The sequence below is a fragment of the Paroedura picta genome, chromosome 16 (genome assembly GCF_049243985.1).
Source record: "Paroedura picta isolate Pp20150507F chromosome 16, Ppicta_v3.0, whole genome shotgun sequence".
NCBI classification, from domain to species: Eukaryota; Metazoa; Chordata; class Lepidosauria; order Squamata; family Gekkonidae; genus Paroedura; species Paroedura picta.
Genome location: NC_135384.1, coordinates 25,978,512 through 25,996,736, shown reverse-complemented (window position 1 = coordinate 25,996,736; position 18,225 = coordinate 25,978,512). Strand labels below are relative to the sequence as shown.

Sequence of the window (18,225 nt, the reverse complement as noted above, 5' to 3'; positions counted from 1 at the left end):
TTAAATCAGGGGTAGTCAACCTGTGGTCCTCCAGATGTCCATGTACTACAATTCCCATGAGCTCCTGCCAGCAAACGCTGGCAGGAGCTCATGGGAATTGTAGTCCATGGACATTTGGAGGACCACAGGTTGACTACCACTGGGCCTTAAATGACAGGCGAAGCAAAAGAGATGTTAATTCCAGGAGGGTTGCTGTGCTGATCAGTAGTAGAAGACCTGAGTTCAAGTCCTATAGCAGCTTTAAAGACCCAGCAAGATTTGTGTGGTCTAATCTTTCAAGTCAAAAGTCCCTTTGCCAGATACAAAGAGGTTTTTTGTTGCTTAGTTGTAGCTTAAACTGGCCTGTTGGTGTCATGGTAACTGGAACATAACCATAAACCAGTCTTAAATATAAGGGGCCTGGACCCTGGTTCAATTCACAGCATCTTCAATTGAAGGATTTGGCATTAGGTCATGTGAAAGAAAGTCTGCCTGAGACTTTGGAGAGCTACTGTTGGTCTGAGTAGATCAGCCTTTCTCAACTTTTTCATCCTTGAGAAACCCCTGAGATATCCTTCAGGCTTCGAGAAACCCCAGAAGTGGCACCATCATGCAGAATAGGGTTGGGAAGCAGAGCTGTGGACACGCCCACCCAAGGCCCCTCCCCTTCCCACTCCCTCCAGGCCCATCACTGGCCATTTTGGGAGGTAGTGGCTGGGGTGACACGACCATACGTGGTCGTATCACCCAATAAATATTTAACAAATTTTAAAATTACCTTAAAACTAATTAACTCCTGCCCATTTGGGAAACTTTTCCAGGGCTGTCAAGAATCCCCAGGGCTCCATGAAACCCTGGTTGAAAAAGCCTGGTTTGGACAGCACTCACTTAGACGGGTGGTTGGTGTGCGTCAGCAGAAGGTGGCTTCTTGTGTCCTGCTTTCGGAGCTTTTAACGGGAAAGCAGGTTCGTCTCATCTCGTCCTTCTCTTTGGAGGCAAGAGCTGCAGCTGAACTGCAAGTAGCTATGGGGTGCCTTTTGGAGTCATTCCAGCTATGCTTCATTACGTGGTCCATCAGAAGTTGTGGGCAGGGGTCTTCTGGACAAAGATCACAGGGTTACATCTGTCCACGGGAAGCTGTTTGCCTTCAGCAGACGATCTACTTTGTTCTGTATTGCTGGTGAAAACAGTAGACTGGCAGGATCAAGACATGGGGGGCAGCCCACCGCAATGGGGAAGGACTAGCCTGCAATTTAGTTGGAATATTTGTTTTTGGAGTGCCCAGCTGCTCTTTGTAAGAGCATTTCTTCATGAATCAGAGGCTGAAACGCTAAAATCGTTGGATCTGTTGAGTTGGCGGTGATGTACCTCTAGTTATGGTTCCCGTCCTCCCAAAGAAATCGTGCTTCTTATTCAACCTTTCGGGAGACTTGCTGAGACAGCAGGTGGCATCTCCACCTTCTGAAATGGCTTTTTGTTTTCGGTCGGCGGCGGCTTTGAGGAGTTTGCCTGATCCCAGAACAACTGCATTCATTAAGGAGGTTCAAGGCAATCTTCTCCATTACCAGCATCCGGCTAAGCATCAACCTTGCAGAAACCTTGGAGCCGTCTCCAGGCACATAAGTGTCTCCGTGCGAAGTTCGGTTCGCAGTCCTCAGGCTGTAGAATGTCATTTTCAATTCCAGTTACGCTGGCACGTTTCAGCTGTCTGTGGTTTTTGGAATATATGTAGGGGCTACCCGATTGGGTCTATCAAGCTAAGGGTCCCTTCTAGCTCTTTTTTCAACCCCAGGGAAGACAGGAAGCTGCCTAAAAGAGCTGGCAAAAAAGTGGGCGGGGCAGAAAACGGTGCCTATTTTCGGAAATCAAGTGTGTCCTTATGAGCGCAGAGAAGAGAAGCATCTGGGTACGGACTTTGTGACTCGAGGAGTCTGGGGGTTGGGCTTTCGGTGGCTGGTTCATTCATCACAGTGCCTTGGAAGCTGGTCCCGACATGGCAGATTCCTGCCGCTGCCCCCCGTTAACGCCAGCCTGGCGTTCTTTGGACTGTCTTCTAGGTCAAGTTAGCTCACAGTCCTATCCTCCGTGTGCCTTTATATTTTGGCCGGTCGTGTTTGATTTTCGTCGGCTCGATGCCAGAGACGACTCGTTTCACAAGACATCCGAAATGCACTTGCTCTCCGTGACATTTGGTGCCAGCGTGGAGCTGGCTCGATTTGGGCGCATGCTGGTGTCCAGATGGTTTTCCGTGCAGCCCGGAGGCTTGCCTTCCTAATATTTGGGTCTCCTTTGGTTTCTGTATCTTCCTATGCCCATTTTTGTGCTGCTGCACCCTTTCTTAGGGATGCTTAATGCAAATGGGCATTAGCCCCATTGATTGTTGACCACAGAGTTGGATCGGTTCTTGATGCTCAGAAGAGTAAAATCCATTCTAGAGAAAGCTGTCAACCGCAGTTCAGATACTTTCCTGATTCCTGCAAACCGCAGTTCGGATATCTTCCTGATTCCTTAAGTGCTTGCTTGCACCTCTCATTTATTAAAGTAAACACTAGCGATGTGAAAGGACTTTACAACATATGAATATATGAAATATGAGTATATGAAACTGCCTTATGCTGAATCAAAGTTCATTAAAGTCCGCATTGCTTACTCAGACTGGCAGGGTTCTCCAGGGTCTTGGGCAGGGGTCTTTACTACCCTTGTTGCCTCATCCTGAACTGGAGATGCCGGGGATTGAACCTGGGACCTTTTGCATGCCAAGCAGGTGCTCGGACACAGAGCCACAGCCCTTCCAATCTCTGCACATGGATTTATCATCTTGGCACATGAGGGTATTACCGCAACAGGATCTTGGAGACACTATAGAAGTAATGGCAGGACCAAGGAAGTCAGGTCGGTAGAAGAACGGATGAAAATGGCTCTTTCTCCTCCGACCTTCCTAATGCCTGTAGGCCGTGGAAGATGAGCGCCTCACCCAAAAAGGATCGGAGGCACATTTCAGGGCCCAAGAGCCACATGGCCCCGTTCAGAGTCCTAGCAGCGCGGCTTGTGTGCGAGAACCGCAGGACGGTGGCGTGTCTTGCGTCTCCCGCACGCCGCTCCCTGCTGCGAGTTTTCTTAGCCCTTGAGTTAACATTCATGCTTGAGGTGAGGAGCAACAGTCCCGGAAAACCTTGATGCGGCTTCAGTCGCCTCGCGCAGCGGGCTCCGCGCTCTCAGCTGTCACCCTGCCTCTGCACAGACACTCACGTACGGCACGCAAGCTGCAGGAGTAATCGGCGTCTGTCAGCTGCGCTTAGGTTGACAGCCAGAGCGCCACTCTTTTCTCCTCCCTCGCCCGGTGGGGCAACGCCAGGCACTTGCAGAGGGACGGGACGGGGAGGGCAATCCAGCTGGGGCCATTTTTCTGTGAGCCATTGCTTCGGCCGCAGGCTCTCTTCTTGATTCGACTCCCGCAGCGTTCTCTCTGGCAGAGGAATGCGACGGAGGAGGCGGCCGGAATGCAAACGCCTCTTAATGAATGCTGGGATGTCTGTGCTCTTGAATTGATTGTTCAGGTGAACGGTAGCCGAAGAGGGTCTAGGGGAGCCTCTCAACCCCAGTCGGAGGGGGACGGTTCTTCTCTAAAAAGCAAGGCTTTGGCATGGCTCCCTATAGTTGCGTTAACGGGATCCTGCTCGTAGAGGTAAAAAGTGTTGAATAGTTATACCAGGTTTTTTCAACCAGGGTTTTGTGAAACCCTGGGTTTTTTTGACAGCCCTGGAATGGGTGGGGAGGGAATTAACTTTTTGCTCTTTGCCGGTGCTCTTTATACTGCAGGGTTGGCCCAACTGTGGCTCTCCAGATGTCCATGGGCTACAATTCCCACGAGCCCCTGACAAGGGGCTCGTGGGAATTGTAGTCCATGGACATCTGGAGAGCCACAGTTTGGCCACTCCAGTCTCTATCATTCAAAATGCTCAGAAGCAAGCCAGGTGTGCCATTTGGGTGGCCCACATCATGAATAAACGCCTGGTGTTCCAACCTTTCTCCGATTTGCTGCGTGTTTTTTGTTGTGTTTCTGACTGGCGTTGAAAAGCAACCACACTCCAGATGCCCGTGGTTGGGCCTGGCTATTCACACACCATTGTGTCATTTCCTCTGGAACTCTTGCTTTGCCCATGTCCGGGCGCCATTCATGGGCCCACCTTTGGGATGTGCGGCAGTCCCATAAAACAGCCAGCCTGTCCCGAACGGGCATGCACGGCTTTTGCTCTTCCATCCTCCAAAGTGTCTTGTAGGTACCTGCAAGCGCTCGCTCTTCTCAGGACCTGTCCGATGGGTTTTCTCTCAAAGTGCGTTCCTGAGCATGTTACTGCTTGTTCTAATAAGCCTTTTGCTAACACTTGTGTGTCTTCATAATTCAGAGAGGGAAGGACTGGCAGTCTTCAAGCAAAGGCTGGATACACACTTATCTTGGATGCTTTAGGATGCTTTGGGCTGATCCTGGGTTGAGCAGGGGGTTGGACTAGATGGCCTGTATGGCCCCATCCAACTCTATGATTCTGTGATTCTATGATCCTGCGTTGAGCAGGAGGTTGGACTAGATGGCCTGTATGGCCCCTTCCAACTCTATGATTCTGTGATTCTATGATTCTATGATCCTGCGTAGAGCAGGGGGTTGGACTAGATGGCCTGTATGGCCCCTTCCAACTCTATGATTCTATGACTCCGGGGGGGGGGGGATTTTATTTCTAGGCTCAAACTCAGTGGACTGCATAGCAAACTTGACAAGTCCCCCCTTGTACTTGGCAGATCTTGCAGCCCGCACAGACTGTGGGATGAATGGCTTTTCGCCTCTAGGGTAGTGCTGCTCCACGGCTCAGAGAGTCCCCCACGGCCCTTGTGAACGCTGCTCTCGAATAGGGCATCTATTCCCCATTTAGCAAAGTGGGCATGGTCCCCTTTTCTTCTTAATAGTGTTTGGAAGCTGGGGTCCCAGGTCCTCATTTTACAGCTTTCCACATTCTGCTTTGATAGAGATGTATCCCTGGACTCCCCGACCTTTTGATCCTTTTCAAAGGTGGCCCTTAGTCCCATCCCAGCTTCTCCCCCCTAATTCCACCGCTTTTGTCACCTGCCCCAAAATTCTAATGGTAGTGAGGCTTGCACACACAAATAAAGTTTTCTTGTGAGTATGATACAGAAGACAGTACTGAGAGCCAGGGTGGCGTCGAGGTTAAAAACGGCAGCTTGGGTTTGATTCCCTGCTCCTCCCCATGCAGCCAGCTGGGTGTCCTTAGGCTAGTCGCAGTCCCGTTAGAGCTGTCCTCACAGAGCAGTTCTGCCAGAGCTTTCTTAGCCCCACCCACCTCATAGTGTGTCTGTTGTGGGGAGAGGAAGGGAAGACGCTTTGAGACGCCTTCTGGTAGAGAAAAGCAAGGTATACAAACCGACTCTTCTTCATGGTTTTAAGGATCTGAAATAGCATTTTGGGCCAAATGGATCCCAGGGGCCAGCATTTGGCTATTCACGGTAGAGAGAAACTCCAGACACCTACAGTCTGTCTGTCCCTTTTAGTTTCTCCAGCTTCTCGACAAAGATGACGTGATAATTTTTGCATATTATATAGGGAATGCTAAACCCTGTATGAGATCTGCAGATCTCAAGCATGCGCCCAGCCTGTCTTGTAGTCCCTTATTGATTTTCCAAGGAAGTTTCAGATGACAATCAGTTGTTCCGCTTTGAAGTTTTATTATTACCCTCCGTCTGACACTCTCTTCTTCCCCGAGATACAGCTGACGAATAGAAACGGCCTCCCTCCTGTCTCTTGGAATAATGTATATTTCATAAAACGGCTCGGCTGGGGAGGGAAAAGCACATCAGGAGATGCCAAGATGCTTCTAATTAGATAGAAGTTTGAAAGATCTGTTTTAAATCTGACATCTTTTTTTTTTTTGGTTTTGTTTTTTTTTTATCTGTCTCCTGTATAGCTTGCCAGGCCTGTAGGCATTTCATAATGCTTCAGTCGTTTCGTTTTCAAATGTCTTTCAACAAAAAGGGCAGGGGGAGGAATTCTAAAAGCTGAAGCTTGTACATAGACGTGTCGGTTCCGTTTAACGAGTGCTTTAGGTTTGTGCTCCGTAACACTGATGTGAAAGCATTTTTTTTTTAAGGCGTTCTTGCTAAGCTTCAGCCGAGGCATTTGGGCTCTATCTGCATGCGGGATGATTTGCAGCTGACAGCTGAGAGTTGATTTCTGAGCGGGGAGCATGGCTTGATGCTTGCATGGGTGGTTACTTGTAGGGACCTGTACAATTAATCTCAGTTCATTCTTCTTGGGGGAGTTTCGGAGGCAGTGCAGCCTAGTGGGTTGATCCACTTGTACTCTAAGATCGGTTGCATCGCGGGTGATCCCGCAGAGCAGGGGTAATCAACCTGTGGTCCTCCAGATGGCCATGGACTACAATTCCCATGAGCCTCTGCCAGCGCTTGCTGGCAGGGGGCTCATGGGAATTGTTGTCCATGGACATCTGGAGGACCACAGGTTGACTACCCCTGCCGCAGAGTATGGGGGAGAAAATGACGGGGGTGAGTGTATCGTGGGGGAGAAGGGGGAGAGAATATCAAAAGCAATCTACACAGTCATCTCGCATTGTACAGTGGAGTTTTGGGGGGTCACGTTGGAAGGATGAAAGTCACAGAAAGGGTCACGGTAAATAAGGGGGTGGGTGCATGATGGAAATAAGCTGTGGAGGAAAAAAAATACGTGGGAGTGGGATTAGATAGATAGAAAGGGGTGGGAGGCCACTGTAGGAATAGCAGGGGGGAGACTTGCTGTAAGTCAGCTGTGATTTGGTAGCACTTTCCTTGACAGCCAGGTGTTGACTGAAACCCAACGAACCAGGTTCACATTATGGCTCACCTTGGATGACCTTGAGTGAAGTAGCTGTCCTTAGGTCTTGGTGTAACTCCTGTTTTGTAGATTGGAGAAAACTGCATATTTCATAGGCGTTTTTGGGAGAGGTTCACCAAAGGCTTGCTAGCCAAGCTTCCATATTCAGGGCTAGTGCTTGGAGGAGGCACCCTCAGGGATGGGCCTTAGCCTCTGCGTCCTGTTTGTTGGCTCCCATGGGCAATGGGTTGGCCACTGTGTGAAACAGGAAACTGGACTAGACGGACCTCAGGGTCAGATCCAGCCGGGCTGTTTGTGCATGGAAGTGCTTGATAGGGCAGGAATCGTAGAGGGTGAATTCCAACCATGTCCACCCAGGATTTCATTTCACATTGGCTTTCAAACATGCTGTTGGGGAAGAGCGGAAGGGAGGGGAGGGACTGGGAGCAGTTGCCCTGCTTTCTCAGCAGTGACACCGGCTAGAAAATTTGAAGTGTTCTTTGGAGACTCCATTACATGCATGCCGCAGGTTTATTTGGCTGTGTTTGTTTTTGTACATTTGCGTGCTGTGCGCCTTCTTAAATCTCCTTCCCCCCCCCCTTCCCCCTTGGCTGCAAGCTAGCTGTTGATGGAAAGATGCAAAGCAGAGAGACCCAATCCTTCTGAAGTTTTCCACTGATTCAGCAGTCTTTTGTTGGAAGTAGCCAAAATGACAAGCAAAGGAAAGGAGATGAGGGTTTTGTGATGTTAATGCTTTTCCCGTTAAGTGGCGACAGATGTGGTAGGGCCCGAGCAGCCATGTTATAGAATCATAGAATAGTAGAATAACAAAGTTGGCTGGGACTTCCTGGGTCATCTAGTCCAGCCCCCTGCACTATTCAGGACACCCCCAACCCTATTGCTCACCCACTGTCACCTTCCACCCCCTTGAACCTTCACAGAATCAGCCTCTCCGTCAGATGGCTATCCATCCTCTGTTGAAAAATCTCCAAAGATGGAGAACCCACCACCTCCCAAGGAAGCCTATTCCACTGAGAAGCCGCTCTAAATGTCAGGAACTTCTTCTGGAGGTTTAAACAGAATGTCTTTTGCATTAATTTCATCACATTCGTTCTGGTCCATTCATTCTCTCTGGGGCAAAAGAGAACAATTCTGCTCCATCTTCTACATGGCTGTCTTTTAAATACCTGAAGATGGTTATCAGATCCCCTCTCAGTCATCTCCTCTCCAGGCTAAACAGACCAAGCTCCCCCAACCTTTCTTCATACATCTTGGTCTCCAAACCCCTCACCATCTTCGTTGCCCTCCAATTTGTCTGCATCCCTCTTCCACTGTGGTGTTGGAAGGGTGCGCTTACATTCTTTCGGAAGCCTTTCTTGCATTTCATGCTAGTATGGTTGCAGTTAACAAACTTGTCCACAAATAACCAATCTGGCAGAGAGCTTCGCGTCGGACCTGAAATGCTGCAATTAATCACAATAACCCCATCTGGGTTCTAACAGGGAGTGTTTTTGAATCAGAGAACAAACAGTGTCTTGAGAACATCATAATTGTAGGCTTGGACGTTTTTAGAATGAGGTGTGCTATTTCCACCCGGGAAAGTGGGGGGGGGGGAGAGTAACCTGATGCAGAATGGCTCATGGTCTCTTTTGTTCCGTGCTCCATTCCAAGAGTTTGAAGACGGAGAATTTCGAAACCCTGATTCGTCAGTCTGCTATAACGCGGAGTTCGTCATACGGTGGTGGCTTCTTAGGAAAACTCTGCTTTTGTAATAGCCGGAGGAACACAGTGATTAGTTTATGAGCAACCAAGTCCTGAGTTCAGATCTCGCTTCCCGAGTCAGTTCCTTGGGTGACCTTGGCATAATGCTCCATTCTCCTGCCCTCTTCCCCATAGTATGGCAGTATGGGGCAGTGCAACATATGCGAAGTCCTTCTAATTCTACGGTGTGGAAATACCAGGGCAGATAATAATGAGATAGATCCATAGTCATACTTTCTAAGGGACGTCTGAGTATATTCACATGTTCCCTCTTCTCTGGCCATGTTTTGTTTTGTTTTCTTTTATAGACGTGTGAAAGGGAAATTAAATTGTGAAGACATCATGTGCTGACTTGCATATGTTCACGTTATAGAATTTGACCGTCTCCGATCCCAGATAGGGAACTTTACACGGAATGCGTGCTGCTAAAATGAAGTGGGGGGGGGGGAGCGGCTGTCGTGTCCAGCCTGAATTTCTACTTCCAGCCAGATTACATCTGGAAAGTTCAACAGCTTCACAAGAAATTAGAAGCAACACTCATCTATGCCTGACCTGTCGTGACGAGTTAATAATTTGTCACCGGGGCTCTGCCCGGGTGTCCTGCTGATTACGGCGAGGTTGTATAAAATGGCCAAAGGTCCTTTTTTCCTTCCGCTGGTTGTGGGTGGAGGGGGGGGGGGCTTGTCTCTTGCTGGAACTGCTCATCCCAAAGCAGAGTGCACCATGCGTTCCTGAAATAGCTTTTGCTTGGACAGATGTAATGTTTCTCAAGCAGTGAATCTTGGAAGAATCAGGGCTGAGGTGGTGGTGGTGATGGGAGGGGGGGGGGGTCTGCAGCACGTGCCCTTGCGGTGATGCAACCAGCACATGTGCTTCCTATTTATATCACCTACCCCTCCCCGAAAGGGAATGGCATGCAAAGAATCCCAAACAGCGCTCCTCAATCTGTGGCAAAGTTTGCCAGCCCTTTCAAGGTGCTGGAAGACGGCTACGGCTAGTGCTCCATGGCTGAAGAAGAAGAAGAAGAAGAGTTGGTTTCTATACCCCGCTATTCACTACCCAGAGGAGTCTCAAAACAGTTGACAATTGCCATCCCTTCCTCTCCCCACAACAGACACCCTGTGAGGGAGGTGAGGCTGAGAGTGCTCCTGACCGGCCTGCTCGGTCAGAACTGCACTATCCAGGCTGTGACTAGCCCAAGGTCACCCAGCTGGCTGCAGGGAATCAGCCCCAGCTCACCAGATTAAAAGACGCTGCTCTTAACTGAGCAAGTTTCCAACCCTCTGAGATGCACAGGGCTAGTGGCGTGGCGGGAGAATTTCCCCAGATTTCATCCTTTTGTTCTCCTTTGCCGCCTTTGCATTTATATAGCAGCTCTCAGGTAGTCCTTGAGCGCGCCGAAGAAAACAGTGGAATGGCCAACATTTCCTCTTCTGGGGGCTTTTATTCAAAAGGGATCAGTGCAATTAAATCCTTGCTGATACTTTTATTTAGCAAAGCCCGTGCAAGTCCCAGCACCACTACAATGTCCGGATTCGTGCGTCCTCCAGCCTTAATTCAGCAGTCTGTACAGGCATCCCTTGCCAGGAGTCTTGTCTCCCTCACCCGGCCTCCACCCTTCCATCTCTTCCTTCCCTCTGTTTACTGGCAAAGGAAAAGAACAGACGGAGCCTTCCGTTCTCTAGGAGCTGCTAACGTTTTTTGTTATGGTGCTGATGGGATTAGAACTCGCTCCCCGGGGCTGTTTGCTCCCATGATGGATTTGAATGGGGGAGGGGGAGGGGTGGGCATCTCTCTGGCATGTCCTACTTCCCTGATGGGACTTTAAAATGAAGATCCTCTGAACCAAAGACAAAAAATAGCACCTTGAAATGAATATCTTACTTGGTTTCCGGAGAAATATTTTATGGAGAGCAGCAGGGTTTTTTGGAAAAGGATGGGAGTAGAGTTTTAGGACAGCAAGGTAGCAGAAGGCAGAATGGGAGGGGTTCTGTTTGGTAAACCTTGGACGGAAAGGTGTGTCTTCCACAGATGGGTTGCCAACCTCCAGGTGGGGTCTGGGGATCTCCAGGCTACCAACACCAGCTGCCCTAGGAAAAAATGGCTGCTTTGCAGCGTGGCTCCACTTTTCCATGCGCCACCCACAGACCTCCAGGAATTTCCCAATCTGGAGTTGGTAGCCTGATGTATGGAACATGAATGTTGTGGGACCTTGGCTCCTTCCCCAGAGGCATGCTTTTCCTGGCCAGGAGAGGGTAATTTCAAAGTGTCCGAAAGAATCCTGACCTCTAGTTTCATGAGCACCACGGTTGGCTTCTCAGCAGACTTTTTCGGTATATTCCATGGACACTGGAGTCTTCCTCAGCTTTTTTACCATTGAGAAACCCCTGAAACATTCTTCAGGCCTCGAAAAAAACCAGAAGTGGATGGATCGTGCAGAAGTAGAGAAGCAGAGCTGGGGACACGCCCACCTGGGGCTTACCCCCTTCCCACCTGCTCCAGGCTCATCATTGGCCAGTTTGGGAGAGGGGTTGACATAACCATATAAGACAATGGTTCTCAACTGGGGGTCGGGACCCCTTTGGGGGTTGAATGACCATTTCATAGGGGTTGCGGCAGAGCAAGCAGCCTGGCCAGGGGATGCCATCCACACAACAGCCTTGCAGGGTAGATTGAGATAGAGCGTTCGTCTGTCTGGAGCAACAGAAAAGAGTGAGATCGGCATGGTGGGACAAGAGGCAGAACTGAACCAAGAAACCCCGGAGAAAACCCAATTTATATACAGTCACGAACCATGGATCTTCACACCATTGCTCAGTTTTGGTTTAATTTCTGTGAAAGAACCCTTGCTTAATGTCATGGTTTGGGGTCACCCCAACATGAGGAACTGGGTTAAAGGGCCGCGGCATTAGGAAGGTGGAGAACCACTGATATAAGGTCATATCACCTGTGTAATATGTTTAAAAATATATATAAAAAATCAATTCTCCCACCCATTTGGGAAACCCGCCCATGACCATCACAAAACCCTGGTTGAGAAAATCTGCCGTATATGGTACGGGTTTTTATACTTTATATACAAAATATACATTCGCACTATTCAGTTTAATAGTGTTCCTGGTCATAGCGGATCGCTAGTACCAGCCTGCTGGCTAGACCCCACTGGCTTTTCCTGTCTCTGACCCCAGATGCAGGCTTTCCTGCTTGCCAAGACTTCCTTGGCTTTCGTCTCTTGTATCTGTCTCCTGGCCTGGAATCTCAACGCTGAGCCAAATGCTACAGCTTGTTTCCTTCAGATAAAAATGAGCATGCAACAGCTGAGAGCAGCTACTGTTCATTTCCCCAGGAAGTGCAAAATGGCGGAGTGGAAATCGCGGCCCACCCCTCCCAAGCGAGGGGCCGTGTCCCATGCCAGGGAATCTGTCCTTCCCTTGCAGAGGCCTGGCGTTTCCTGCCAAAAGAAGGGCTTCGACTTGCTTTGAGGGGCAGGCTGTTAATATTTAAGAACGCACGTCGAATGCCCCTCCGATCTCTGCATACAGATGGGAGTTTGTTCTTCCTGTCGCTGTTTCCCGCAAAATGAGCAGCATTGTGTGGCTTGGGTGCTGTTTTGCTCGATCCTAAAACGCATCTTGTTGTGTGCAGGGAAATGTCCTCCCTTGTAAATACAGAATTGTTTGTAGTTTGCATCCAAACAAAGCTCAGTTCCAGGTTACAACATTCCAAAATACAAGTTCTGATGGATGCTTGTCAGTTTCCTCTCCGTTTCGTTTTGGATTTAGCGAAGCGTAAACAGGTTGGGTTGAGTAGTTTGTTAGCAAGGAGAAGAAAAGCGTGTGTGAGACAGACAGGTCGGGGGTTGCGGGAATGGAATTTGGCCATCTGAAGAGAGGTAGCACCTAAATTCCCAAAATGTCATGTAAATTCAGAGAATAAACAGGCATGTGTATCCACTGAGTGTTTTGAATATGCTTGCATCTTTGTTATGGGCCCTTGGGCCATGCACAAGATGTTTATTATTATTTATTATTTTATTATGTTTCTATCCCACCCTCCCATGAGGCTCAAGGCGCTTGACACAAAACAAAAACAGCCAGAGAACAGACCAGAATTACCCTGCACAGATGGATTTATGCTAAATTTATGATAACTATGTTCCCCCCCCCCAAAAAAAATTCAATTTTATTATTGGATTTAATTCCTTACCTCCCTTGCAGACTATTTTATTGTTCAAAGGGTATCTTAATGTTTTATGTCTAATTTTTATATCCTGGTCTGTGACCATATGAATGAATGAATGTTCAAACGGTAAACGACACAACGAGACACAAATTAGATCTAATTTTAACAAATAAAGAGGATTTAGTTTATGGCGTGAAGGAGGGGGGGGTTCTCTGGGTCAGAGTGACCATGTTCTCTTGGAGTTTGAGATGTTGAGGAACAGAGAAGTATAGTCAGACACGCATTTTAGACTTTACGAGAGCTGATTTTTATAAATTAAGGTAGCAGAGGCTAGCTTGCATGGAATTCGTTCATAGCTTCCAGGGCTTCTATGTGAAGGCATGTGAATTATCCACCCCATGAACTGTGTTTTGAATAATAGGATGAGGATTTGTCTAAATATTAGATAGGTTGAAGGTTCTGATTTCCATACATTTGGTTGTCCTGAAAAACCAATACCTCTCAAGAATATCTTTCTAAAGGGACCTTTAGAAAGCTACTGCCAAGTTACACTTGGGTTGTATTCAGAGGCTATTAACCGAGTAGGGAGGAAACACCCAGCCAAGCTGTCCTCCTTACCTCAGAGAAGGACCCTTCTCAGTAACTAATCAATGGAGCGGTAGACAGGCGTGCAAAATCCCAAGATGATGTGGAACAATCATGAGAACTTGTGCGGTTTTTGCTACTCACAACTGACCGGGAGCTCAAGTGGGTTGCTTTGGTTCAATGTTAAAGCCACCCACAGTACGCTAAATAAATTACCCTTTCTGTTCATAGAATGGAGCTGGGGGAGATCTTCTCTGAGTCCTTGTGCCTGAAATGAAATAACCATGGATCAAAATATACTCATGTTTAACAAAGTGAGAGAGGAGCGAGAGAAGAGAAAAGGAGGCCCCCGATAATTAAATGTTAGGCTAGGCGTCAGTAATGGCCAACGCCTGGCCCAAATTTGATTCCCTGGTGGGATGCCAGGTGGTCGCCCCCCTCGCCAGTAAAAACAAATATGGAAGCAGTGAAATCTGTAGCTACAAGACTAACATCCCTCCCTCCCTTTCCCGAAGGGGCTTTTCAGCTAAGTCAGGTGTGGCCCATGGCCTTACGGCAGCTTGCCAGTGACACAAAGTTCAGTTTTGCGAGCCTAGTCCCGAGAGAACGCTGTACCGATGGCCACCCAAGTAAGTTTAGAGCCTGCCCTCCTTAATCGCGGCACTGTGCCATCCGAATGTGCGTCGATCTCCTCTCCCTCCGTGGAGCTTTGTTTCCCATAATGCCAAAAGGGGATTAGCTTTCTTTGGGGCTGGCGTGACGCTTGCTGGCCCTTGTTGACAACAGAGTCAACTACCTGCCAAGCAGCGAGGGAAATCCTTCCACAGGAACACCCCCTTTCCTTCCCGCTGCGCAAATGTTTGTCCAAATCGTGCTACAAGCTCCTGTAGGGTGACACACCAGTGCCTTGTGTTATTAAAGCACATCTGTGTCAAGATCATGTGTCCGGAATCAGCACACAACAGCTTTGAGCCTTCCTTCTAGGAGGGGAAATTAAAAGCCCATTTCCTACTTAACGTCCTTGTTTAATTGTGACAGTGGCTTGGCCGCTCTGACCTGGATAGCTCCAGCAAGGCCAATGTTCTCAGGTTTTGGAAACCTAAGTAGGGTTGACCCTGGCCATTATTTGGGTGGGAGACCTCCAAGAATCCCTACGGTCATTATATGGAGACAGGCAAAGCCAAACCATCTCTGAACATCTCTTGCGTGGCTGCTCAACAATTCTAGGCTCTCCAGGCTATGCTATTGATTTGATTTCTATACCGCCCTTCCGTATGGCTCAGGGCGGTTTACATACGACATCACAGAGGGATACATGGAATGAATCAACATACAACATAGTCAGCTACAACAATAACAATCCAACAGTGTTTCTAAACAACACAACTTCAGTGATCTCAACAACAACTCCACATGTGCCATACAATAAATAAATAATTGTGGTGCGCGTGAATTAACTTATCTTAGTGGGGGAGTCGGTCACCCTGTCTCTCTTGGCTTGGCTACAGTGCTGCTGAGATATGATTTTAGGATACTTTTGTCTTTTTAAATTTGTATTTATATTTTTTAACTCACCCAGCCGGCTCGTGCCGGTTTACAGCAAAATTAAAACCCACAAAAAACACAATATCATAAAACAATAATGACGGCAGAAAACCCTTCTTAAAATCCTCCCCCCTACCATAAAATAGCAGCTACCACTGCACCCATATCCCGGGGGGATCTACCAGCGACACCCAGCCTATGGGGTCTATATCAGGAGGGGACCCGCTCTTCCTAGCCTGGCCTTAACCAAATCCCTGGCGGAAGAGCTCCCATCTTGCAGGCCCTGAGGAACTGTGTTAGCTCCGTCAGGGCCCTTAGCTCTTCCGGGTGCTCATTCCTCCAGGTCGGGGTATATGTGATATATTGCTAGATTGTATTTTTTCTTTTACCGTGCAAGAGACTCGAACAAAAGAAAAAACCAAGACATCAAAATGGGTGATGCAGAAGGAAAGGAATTGCAGACTTTCCCACCTACACATAGTGGGGTTTTGTCTTCTCGATTTATATTATTAGCCAAGCATGCAAACATTCCCGTACAAGCTGTGCAAATAGCTTGGCGTAAGTGTAGCCATAACAGTCTGCAGTAGTTTCCTCATTCAGAGGTAGATCCAAGTAGTTAGTTCATCTACTGGATGTGGATGCAGAATGCTTGCCTTCCCCAATACTTCAGTAGAGCTGGTGCCCTGATGTAGCTAAGCAGGGTCATCCCTGGCTAGTATTTGGTTCAGAGACCTTCAAGGAACGCTAGGGGCTTGACACGGAGGCCGACAATGGCAAACCACTTTTGAATGTCTCTTGCTTGGCTGCCAGGAAATCCTCGAATCTTCATAGCTAAAGGAGTGTGCTTTACATACATGCACATGAGAGCTTACATCTTGAATAAAACTTTGTTGGTCTTAAAGGTGCTACTGGGCTCAAAATTGGTTCCTGCTGCTTCCGACCAACCCACCCTACTCTAGGATCTTCTGGCTATACTACACAATCCATGCTTACACCCGGGTGTAACATTCCTTCCTGTTGGGAGTCAGGGGCATATCCCAACAAGGTGCATACATCTGAAATTTTAGAGCTGTTTTTGCACTTGAATTGGCATTTCATTATGGTGTGAAAACTGTGCCAGTTGGTAAAAAAATATCTGTCCTACCTCCACCAGACCCTCTTTCCCTTTGCAGAGTCTAGATTTGGTAAGATCATGGACAAAAGGATGCATATTCATGGTGCAATGCAATGCCAGAATTCTGAGGTTCAGGACAGAGGTTGGATTTAACATGTGAGAATGACTATAGAGCCAGAAATTCTGAAATCAACTCGCAATCTTTGGTTTCCAGGTTAAATTGGGAAACCTGTCAATCTCTGCCTGATGGGTGGGGCTGACTGTCCCCCAAAATTAAGTGGCACAGCATCACGGGTGTGGCCTTCTGGGATTGATGCATGGTGTACACACGGTAGTACGAAGGAACAATTCTGCACTGTTACCACCCCACTTACAGTTTAGTAGACTTGTACTTTCCAAGAGGACATGAGTGAAAGAAAAAAATTGAACTGGGACATGATGTGATAACGTAGAATGTAATGCGAAAGCACACTACTTTATTATTTTTTTTTACTGTGGGTGAGTTGTGAGGACATAATGGAGCATATGGGCTTGTTTTGTTTTTGGAATTCAATTGCTTTGCGCGAAGCGAAGGACTGTTTCTCCCTTCAGCAAGTCATTTTGTGCATTGTGAATGCGTGCGCTCCTAGGAGGGCAGCAAATGGAGCGGAGCAGGGAGCTGTTAAGAATTGCCTGCCTCTTCCAGGAGGGCGGGGGAAGGACGTTTCAAATAGAGCCATCCAGGAGCAAGCTGCCTTGCATGGTGATGGTATCAGGAGGCTGGGGGACTGTGGGAGGGGGGCGTGCCCCACCTCTCCTTGAAGACATTTGGATGCTGCATGAACTTATTGAATGTGTAAGCTCAGGGCAAACTGTATCTGGAGCTGTTCTTCAGAGCGCCCAACCAAAGCTAGTTGATTTAGCATAATATTAAACAGGGCCGTTTGTGGGGTGGGAGGGGGTGTCTTGAGAATATAAAAAGAGTGTTAGACTGAAAGCATGTACAGATTGGCTGAGTTTTCAGAAAAACTCAAGAATTCATAGGAGACAAGCATGAGAGGTTTGTGGGCTGGGGGCTAGGCTATGACCCACTGTGAGTAGAAGGGCAGAATTTGCAATGAGGGATGTGGGGTCGGGGGAAGAAGATGAATCCATCTAGGGTTGCCCGCTCTGGGGTGGGGTGGGATATAACTGAAGATGTTGGAGTGGACCAGGAGGAGGGTGAGGTTTAGGGAAGGGAGGGACTGGAATAGGCATTTTCTCCAGGTGACTTGACCTCTGTCACCTGGAGATTGACTAATTCCAGGAGATCTCCAGCTACCCCCTGCATGTTGGCAACCTGAAGCCAACCAGATGCTTCTTCTAGTGGCAAAGCATGTCCACCTCTTAAGTCAGGACGCCTGCGTTGCACATCTCTTCTTGGTCCACAAGTATTGGCTGATCTCAGATTGTAATAAATGAATAAATGAAGGTGGCCTCAGGCTAGTTGCTCAGGGTTGTTGCTTTTTTTTAACCTCAGTCTCCCATCTGTAATATTAGGATAGCTATAAGTGTTCTGCTTCCAAGGAGGTGGTTTCAAGGTTTTCCTGAAGGTTCGCAAATCGTTGTGAAAATTCAAAAAGGCTTGGTGAGATTTTCAGTGCATATATATATATTTTCCCATTAAAAGTCCCATGTACCCATTAATTCTACTTTGTCACGCCTTGGAGCTTCATGTCTGAATTTGGGGGGGCAGCCGTGTTGTGTACAAAGCGGGTATATTTGGGAGTGGGGGGTGATAGTGGAGGTTTTCTGATGTGCACAGTGTTTCTCCCTTAAGCTGTGCTCTAAGCAGGGATGGAGTTTCCTGGTGAAACTTCAAAACAGGTTTAATCTGTGACACTTGGCTGAAAGACATGCTGTTAAGCCATGTCTAATTCTCTTCCCTCCCCCTCCCCCCCCCCGAATTAAAAAAAACCCAACCTGACCTAGATGGCTCAAGCTAGCCCAATTTTGAAAGCGAAACAGGATGGGCCCTGGTTGGTACTTGGATGAGACCACCCTGCAAGTCCGTGGTTGCTATACAGAGGCAAGCAATGGCAAAATCACCTTTGAATTCTTTCTTGTCTTGCAAACCCCAAAGGAGGGGGCGGGGGAGGTTGCCTTTAAGTTGGCTGAGTCTTGACGCCACTTCCCCCCACCCCTAAACAAGAGAAAGCACCAAACT

General features: G+C 48.1%; 1 protein-coding gene across 3 annotated transcripts in view; it reads left to right on the top strand.

Annotated features, from left to right (window-relative positions):
- Positions 1-18,225, top strand: part of JUP (junction plakoglobin) — a 63,075-nt gene that overhangs the window by 9,543 nt on the left and 35,307 nt on the right. The window lies entirely within an intron of this gene.